Source organism: Brassica napus, chromosome C8 (assembly GCF_020379485.1).
Source record: "Brassica napus cultivar Da-Ae chromosome C8, Da-Ae, whole genome shotgun sequence".
NCBI lineage: Eukaryota > Viridiplantae > Streptophyta > Magnoliopsida > Brassicales > Brassicaceae > Brassica > Brassica napus.
The window spans coordinates 655,995-663,881 of record NC_063451.1 but is presented as its reverse complement, the minus strand read 5'-3'; the positions used below and the strand labels follow the sequence as shown (position 1 = coordinate 663,881).

At 39.0% G+C, this 7,887-nt stretch overlaps 1 long non-coding RNA gene across 1 annotated transcript; it reads right to left on the bottom strand.

The window, feature by feature from the left end:
- Positions 1–3,015: 3,015 nt before the first annotated feature.
- On the bottom strand, positions 3,016–4,572 carry LOC125591560. The gene is made up of 2 exons (XR_007327621.1): positions 3,897–4,572; positions 3,016–3,445 (listed from the first exon to the last, which is right to left on the bottom strand). It is a non-coding gene; the product is annotated as an uncharacterized LOC125591560 (long non-coding RNA).
- Positions 4,573–7,887: the final 3,315 nt, after the last annotated feature.

Sequence of the window (7,887 nt, the reverse complement as noted above, 5' to 3'; positions counted from 1 at the left end):
TACATTAATTTTTTAAAATTCATTTGTGACTTTAATAAATATTTAAAACTTTAAATTTGTTTTTTTTTTCCAGGTTTGGGGTTGATAACTGCCTTGCAACAGAAGTAACCGAGACGATTAAAGGTTACTTCTCCATGCCACATCCCAACTGGAAATCCACTCCGATCTACATCAGAAGGACGTGGTTCAAGATTTACGCTGTAAGTTTTTACAATTTATTCCTGATTTATATTTTTTTAAATTTTATTTTTCTAAACTAATTATTAATATTTTTTTTTTTGCAGCAAAAATTTAATTGGTCCATGGGGGTCAATGAGAAGGTGCGGAAAGAGTTTATCGACAAGGCGAAGAAACGTTTGTTGGACACGGTCTCCAACTGGAAGGGTGACTGGATCGTGAAGGGCTATGAGCGGGGCAAACCCGCAACCATCACCACGGACGTGTGGGATGGCCTCATCCGTTATTGGAGGGATCCTGATGCCATGAGAGTCGCCCAGTCTTGCTCCGCCTCCCGTAACTCGGTAGATGAGCACGGCCACAGGGCGATGCAACATAGTACGGGCCAAAAGCCACACGCCCGCGTCCGTTTGGAAATGGTACGTAATTTAAATATTTAACTTTTTAATTTTTAATATATATATATATATATATATATATATAATAAAAACTTTCTCAACTGTTTTTAGGCCAAGGAGTTGGGACGTTTACCGACTCTTATGGAACTTTTCGATCGGACCCACAAGAACAAGGCGGGCGAATTTGTAGATGAGAAGTCTGAGAAGATCTACAATGATGTGGCAGCTCGTATTGACGAGCGTGAGACCCAGCTGGCGCAGGAGTCCGCCGACGGATCACCCGTCGTCTTATCCACAATAGAAGTGGATAGAATTTACGAGGAGGTAAATTTTATATAAATTTTTTATTAATTCTATTTTACTTTAAAATTTAAATTTTAATATATATTTTATTGTTTTTTAAGGTCGCTCCTAGGAAAAAGGGACGTGTGTTGGGGATTGGTTCCGTCAACGATGTTCCGAGAGCGACTTCCTCTTATGGCCAGAGACGGGATGATGAAGTCTCTGAGCTGCGCGACGTGTTGGAGACGACACAACATCAGCTGTCGTCGACACAAAACGAGTTGGCCTCGACAAAAACGTCGTTCACAGCTCGTATGAGTGGTCTCGAGAACTTCTTGGACGTCATAGCGGCCACAAATCCGGAATGGGAGGCCATGTTCAGGACCATGAAACAACAAAACCCCATTCCAGGCGAGGCATCCGTGCAAGTCAACGAGGCAGATCTCTCGAGAAGGAGCGAGGAATTCTACGACGCGGCAATGCAGCATTAGTTTTTTTTTTGTTATTGTATTTTAAAATTCAAAACTTATTTATATATTATATAATTTCATTTTGATTCGGCCAAAAAAAAATTTTCTATTCGATTTAATTTCAATTAAAATTTTATTAATAAATTAAATAAATATAATTTTTATTTTATTTTTATTTATAAATTCAGTAAATAGAAAACAAAGTAATTTCGTAGCTAATTCCCGATGTATTAACGAGGAAAATTAACGACAAAATCTCGAGGAACTATTAACGAGGATTTTACGTGGATTCGTTTTCGTATACTTTACGATTCTATTACGACGAATTACTTTCGTGTTATTTACGTTTTTATTACGACGAATATATTTAGAAGTTTTTGCGGGTCTTTTACGACGAATCCTTTTCGAGTTACTTACGAGGAAACACAACGACCGCATTACGTGGAAACCCCACGTGGTCTTTACGACGAAACCTTAATTCTTCTTTACGAGGAAAATATAACCTCGCTAATGAACGAGGAAATGGCGACGAATCTTCTCTTACGACAAACATATAACGACGAAACGCCTTTCATCGTCATTTCCTCGTAACCCTTCTTTTACGAGGAAATAACGAGGATTTTGGCCGTCGCTATACTTGTATTTTCTTGTAGTGTCGGGACTCTGTGTTTGTTTGGTTCGTGGTCGAATCCTCTCACCAGATTACTACTAGTCTAGTAGTACTAGCAAGTGTAACTCGAAAATATTTGATTTTACTTCTGAACCGGTTCGGTTTTCTTCACGTCTTCCTAATAAGAATCTTACCGAAATTAACAATCGAGAAACTTTTGTTGTCATTCGGCAGAAATAATAATCTCAAAATGATGAAGAGGGATGCAAAACCTGATAATATAAAATGATGGCTGTATTAAAAAAAAACTCTGAAAATGCCTCCATGCCTTGAATTTTTATGTTCATATGTCTCTTTCTAGTCACATACTCTCTTTTTTCTATTATTGTATCAAAAAATCTTCACCAAGTAATGATAATAAATACATTACATGGCTTCACATTTGATGGTGGATGGAATGGCCACCCTTCAAGGGAGAGATATGATTGGACTTCATGATGTTAAAAGATTGAAGATGAGCCATGGTGTGTGTGTGTGATTTTAAGTTCTAGAAACGAGTTGTTTTTTTTTTATAAAGGAAAGAAGAGTACTATGTTTTGACTATTGTATTGACTTGAACGTTGAACACATGAGGCAAGTAAAGTTGTGTAATATTTGATCAGACGCTGTATCAAGTGCCTAAACCCCTACAGTCACTATTATAGTATTATGTTTGGTTTTATAACAATTTTCAGTCCATTGTATTTGAATAACCAATGAGCAGTTTTTTTCTTTTGTTGAGATCAATTTATATCCTGATAGTTGACAAAGAAGTTATACATGCATCATCCTCTTAAAGTATATTTTTAAAATTGATATTTAAAGTTTCTCACACATATTAAAAAACAATAAATAAACTCATTTGATTATTACTTTTTGTTTTACAGATAAAGTCTTACCACTCCTAATTTTACTCTTTAATTAATATTTTAATTTTAAAAGTAAATGCATTAATTATATCATAAAACATCAATTTTTTTGTCTAGAACATCGTACTTTTATATATGGAGAGAGTATGTAAAACCGTAGATTTATGTACTTTTATCTTGAAGATAAATAAGAGATTCCACTTGATTATGGAAAGGTTTAACATTGGGGTTGTGTCAGTGAATACATGAACAAGGCGTTTTTTAATGGGGAACATGTAATTAGTAGAACGGCTATCCGGGTCTTAGGTTCTGATTAGTGTTGTCAAACGGGTTGTGCCATCCCGTCCCGGCCCGTACCGCAGCGGACTCTCTTTCTTGCGGGGTTACGGCGGGTCAGGCCCGCCCGGGCTGCGGTCTCCTAAAGCTCGGTCCAATCCCACCGCACCGAAATGCACAGTCCTTTACAGGTCGTCCCGCGGGCTGAGAGCCAAAAAGTGCACCAAGCGATTCTTAGCGTTGCATGCTGCTCCAGGACGCTACAGGCTGCTCCATGACACTTCTTGACGCTGCATGCTGCTCCAGGAGACCATGACGCTTCATCTACATGTTAAAGCTGTACGATTCAGGCTTTTATACTACATATCTAACTTCATATCAGTTCTTGAAGTCATGTACACCCGACACAAACAAGTTCGAATTATTGGAACTGGAGGGTCTGTATTAAGAATGCAATTTCAGTTCAGTTCATATCAATTCTCTACTAAGATTGTATGTATTAGATGAGAATATGTATCAACTCATAACCAAATCTTAAAGTGCAACAAGTAACTAAGCTACCAGAGACTCGATCGAGAGTCTTGTCTTAACTTCACAGTAGATTTTGCGGCGTAGCTAATGAACAATCACCCTTCATTCCTTTGAATGATGTTTCATAAGCTACGCTGCGAAAATCCACTGAACTAGTCAAGACAAGTAATCTCAACTTCAAACAACAACTACCGAAACATAAATAAGCTAACAGAGACGCAACATCAGAGACAAAACACCATACATGTTCAGTGCAGAGGAAAAGAAGATGAACCAGTTGAGTCTTTGTTCACAATCACTCCATCACCTCGTCACATACAACAAAGAAAGACAAAAGACTCATCAGATATGTAATATCACAATTTCAATACCAAAGTCATGTCTTAACTTCGAAATTTCACAATTTCAAACAACAATTAGAGATCAAGCAAACCGAGACAGAGGCAATTGAAACTAAACATCAAACAACAGTCTACGTATATCATCTATAATCATCATACTAAGACTCTGTCATTTTATTTGCATGCATGTAGAACGAGGAAGAAGGGAAGCGAATCATACCCTCGTAGGTCGCTTTGTAACTCGAAGTCGAACCGGTGGTGGATCGAAGCAGAGAACCCACGTTACCCACCTGAAAACGAGTAAAACTGTTAGACTCCAAAAAAAAAAGTAACTACATAAATCTTTCTTTACCTGCGACATGCATGCGGTCACCGTCGCTGAAGAAACCATCGCCGGAGATGGATTTTGGTCTACGGTGGAAAGGGAGTTCGCTGAGAGTTTGAGGAAATAACTTATCTCCGGACATACATGTTTGATCTGTGAAGTTTAGAACCCGAGATAGGAGTACCAAAGCATATCGCCGTCGCCGAAGCTTCATTTCAGTCGGTGGCGACTCCTCTCTCTCTCTCTCTCTCTCTCTCTCTCTCTCTCTCTCTCTCTCTCTCTCTCTCTCTCTCTCTCTCTTTTGTTCTAAAGGTTGCAGACGAAATGAGGAGAAGAAGTTGCGGGACTTTAGGGTTACCGCGGGTTCGTTTGGGCCATCCCGCTCAAAGCCCATCCCGCATAGTCCCTTTCCCGCGAGGCCCGCAACATTGCGGGATAACAAATCCTAGGCCCAATACCGCTCCGCCACAGGTTTAAACGGGCTTGTCCCGTGGTCCAAGCCTTCGGGTGACATCTCTAGTTCTGATGTAAACAGATAAGTAGTTCCGGTGCCAAAAGGTCGGTCTCGTCACGTGACTTGTGTGTGCGTTCAGTTCTACAGTCTCGAGTGACAGCTTGGACGAGCCAGAATCTCGTGGCACGTCAGTTTGTGTTTCTATCACTACTTTTTTCCATTTTTTGTACTAGTATATCATTGTTACCTATTTTTTATTATATTGTTTCTCGATTTATATATACATCCAAGGATGTGCTTCTACAAGGCAAAATTAGCGTGACAGTTTGATTTTTATAAAGGTAGAATACATTTAACAAAATAGTTGTATTTTTATAGCTTAAGAAATATGGTTAATGGTCAATGTAACACATGAGCTTAGTCAAAAAAGCAAATAGAGTCCTCAAATTTTGTATGCGTGCATGATACTCTAAGTTAACTAGAAATATTGGTAAAAGTTTGACATTTTATTTTTATATTCATTCAAGTAAATTTGGTAAAAGGTAAAAACAGAGACATAGGTTATATTTCTATATTTCTTACTCATTTGGTTATGACAACAACCTGTTGTTTGCTATGTTTGTATGTATAATGGGATAAATGTATGACTGGAGGCAAACAAATGGAAAAGAGCTTGGACCACAAGTTTTTAACAACACACACTACAAGAAAACACATGCTTAACGACGAAAATTAACGAGGAAAAACAATCCTCGTAAATTTGCGTCGAGTTTACGACGAATTTACGTGAAAAACTAAAGTCATCGTTATTTCCTCGTAACGTAACGACAAAACTGTTTCGTCGTAAAGTGGATGTAATTTTACGAGTATTTTACGAGGAAAAACTATTTCCTCGTAAATACGACGTAAACTTTGCGTGGTATTTACGAGGGAATAGTTTACGTGTATTTAGCGAGGAAATTTTTGAATCCACCAACTTTATAGGTGTTACACGTTTTTTTTGCCCACCTAATTAATTTTCGTCGTAAATTCATAGCAAAATTACAACTACCAGATTCGAATTTTCCTATAAATATGGATGTTTGAACATCATTTTAAACACACCAACAACAAAAAACGTGAAAGAAAAAAAATGGCTGGCTCCGGGACTATTTACGAGTTGCGGAAGTGGATGTATATGCATAGAGATGCTAACGGGAGAGTGACGAAAGAATACCTTGCGGGTCTGGAGACATTTATGCATCAAGCAGATTCAACACCGCTCGCCCAAGAAAGTGGTAAGATGTTCTGTCCTTGTCGGAAATGCAACAATTCGAAACTGGCAAATCGTGAAAATGTTTGGAAGCATTTAATAAATAGAGGTTTCACGGCAAATTACTATATCTGGTTTCAACATGGAGAAGGTTTTAATTATGATCAGAATGAAGCTAGTAGTAGTAATAGCAATTTTCAGGAAAAAGAACCGGTTGATCATCATTTGCATAATGAACATAGTTACCATCAGGAGGAGATGGTAGATTATGATAGGGTTCATGATATGGTAGCTGATGCATTCGTAGCTCATGATGAAGATGAAGAACCTAATATAGATGCAAAAAAGTTTTACGAAATGTTAAACGCGGCGAATCAACCACTTTACAGTGGTTGTAGAGAAGGTCTCTCTAAATTGTCGTTAGCTGCTAGAATGATGAATATTAAAACTGATCACAATCTACCTGAAAGTTGCATGAACGAATGGGCGGACTTGTTTAAAGAGTATTTGCCGGAAGACAATGTGTCTGCTGATTCTTATTATGAGATTCAGAAACTGGTTTATAGTCTTGGGTTGCCTTCGGAGATGATAGATGTTTGCATCGACAACTGCATGATCTATTGGGGAGATGATGAGAAGCTAGAAGAATGTCGATTCTGCAAGAAGCCACGATTCAAGCCGCAAGGACGGGGACGTAATAGGGTACCGTACCAAAGGATGTGGTACCTACCAATTACAGACAGATTGAAAAGATTGTATCAATCAGAGCAGACTGCTGGAAAGATGAGATGGCATGCCGAGCATACTCAGACGGATGGTGAGATGACTCATCCATCAGATGCAAGAGCCTGGAAACATTTCAACAAAGTACATCCAGATTTCGCTAGCAATATCCGGAATGTGTATCTCGGATTATGCACAGATGGATTTAGTCCGTTCGGAATGTCAGGGAGACAATATTCATTGTGGCCAGTCTTTCTTACTCCATACAACCTGCCACCGGAGATGTGCATGCAACGGGAGTTACTATTCTTGACCATATTAATACCTGGTCCGAACCATCCAAAAAGGTCCCTGGATGTTTTCCTACAACCACTGATAAAAGAGTTGAAGGATTTGTGGTCAACAGGGGTGAGGACGTATGACTGTTCAACGAAGACGAATTTTACGATGCGAGCGATGCTTTTGTGGACCATAAGTGATTTTCCTGCCTATGGGATGTTGTCTGGATGGACTACACATGGGAGATTAGCTTGTCCATATTGTAATGGAACGACAGATGCGTTTCAACTGAAGAATGGTAGGAAGACAAGTTGGTTTGATTGTCACCGTCGATTTCTTCCCATTGGCCATCCTTACCGAAGAAACAAGAATTTGTTTAGGCACAAAAGGGTTGTGAGAGACACTCCTCCTCCATATCTAACTGGAGAACAAATTGAAGCGCAAATCGACTACTACGGAGCTAACGAAACAGTTCGTTGGGGTGGTAATTGGCATGTCCCTCGTAATATGCCAGATTCTTACGGTGTTCATCACAACTGGCACAAGAAGAGTATATTTTGGGAGTTGCCATATTGGAAGGATCTTCTTCTGCGCCACAACCTCGATGTGATGCATATAGAGAAGAATTTCTTTGAGAACATCATGAATACAATATTGAATGTCCCAGGGAAGACAAAAGACAACATAAAATCGAGGTTGGACTTGCCGGATATTTGCTCAAGAAGCGAGTTACATATTAAAAGCAATGGACAAGTTCCCGTTCCGATATTCAGATTATCTTCAGAAAAAAAGTCGGTGTTGTTCAACTGGGTGGCATCAGAAGTGAAGTTCCCCGATGGGTATGTTTCGAATCTCTCTAGA